This window comes from Condylura cristata, unplaced genomic scaffold, assembly GCF_000260355.1.
Source record: "Condylura cristata isolate star-nosed mole 26May11 unplaced genomic scaffold, ConCri1.0 scaffold00054, whole genome shotgun sequence".
In the NCBI taxonomy this organism is placed as follows: domain Eukaryota; kingdom Metazoa; phylum Chordata; class Mammalia; order Eulipotyphla; family Talpidae; genus Condylura; species Condylura cristata.
In genome coordinates, this window is record NW_004567155.1 from 1,275,334 (window position 1) to 1,276,316 (window position 983).

The 983-nt window shown below is 75.0% G+C and overlaps 1 protein-coding gene across 1 annotated transcript in view; it reads right to left on the reverse strand.

Annotated features, from left to right (window-relative positions):
* BRSK2 (BR serine/threonine kinase 2) overlaps positions 1-983 on the reverse strand; it is a 45,629-nt gene that overhangs the window by 20,104 nt on the left and 24,542 nt on the right. The gene's annotated exons all lie outside the window — the stretch shown is intronic.

The following is a 983-nucleotide window of genomic DNA, read 5'->3' on the forward strand; positions in this document are numbered from 1 at the left end:
GGGCCCAGCCTGGGGGGGTGGGGTCTGGCGTGGGCCGGCTCGGCACAGCCCGGGGGACTCGGCCTTGGGCAGTGTGGGGCCTCCCTGCCACCAGATGCTGAGGCCTGGACACCGTTGGCCCGCCCGGCTCCGCCCTGCCCCCCCCCCCCTCCGGTCGGAAGCATCTCTGGAGCTGAGTCCAGGGCTCTGGCCATGGCCTGTGCTGGGCTCCAGGACACATCCTGGACCTGCTGCCCTGCTGTGCAGATCCCCGCGGCAGTGTGCTGACCCCCTGCTCCTGGGCGGGTGCTGACCCCCTGCCCTGGTCCTCCCCCGCCCTCTGTGTGTGGGTGCTGCGTGTAGCCCTGGGCCTGCGGGCCACAGGGCCATCACTGGAAGGTGGAGGCGTGCCCTTCAGCCGCCCCTCCTGGGCCAGACCGGAGACCGACGGGGTGGGGGCTGGGACTGGGCTAACTGGACAGGAGTGTCCAGCGGCAAGGGCGAGTGCTGGGAAGGCTGGCGCACGGGCCCACGCTGCCAGTGGGGCAGGCCGGGGGGGCCAGCTTGGGGCTCGGAGCGAGCACCAGGTCTCCAGGGACAGGGGCTGGACGGGCCCCTGGGGAGGGTGCGCGCCGCCCATTGCCCTGTCCCCACCCGGCGAGGGGTCAGAGCGGCAGCCATGCCTCGGCGCGGCTGGGCGGTCAGGGCAGCCTGCCGGGTGGGGGCGGTCCCACAGGGCGCCTCGGGGCCGTCTCCTGACAGCGGCACCCTGGGCGAGGGGCCCTCAGGGCGCGTGGCCCGGCTCGCCTGGGCCTGTGGGGGGCTCGGCCAGTGCCGGGGCCCGCGCCGGGCCCCGGCCGCTGTCAGGGTGACCGGGCAGGTGGGGTGGGGAGACAGACGATGGAATGAGGATGGCAGGGACGGGACGGGCGGGTCTGTCCAACCTGCAGGCCCCGCACAGGAGCACCAAAGTGGCCCGGCAGCCTGGGACGGGCCCGTGGAGG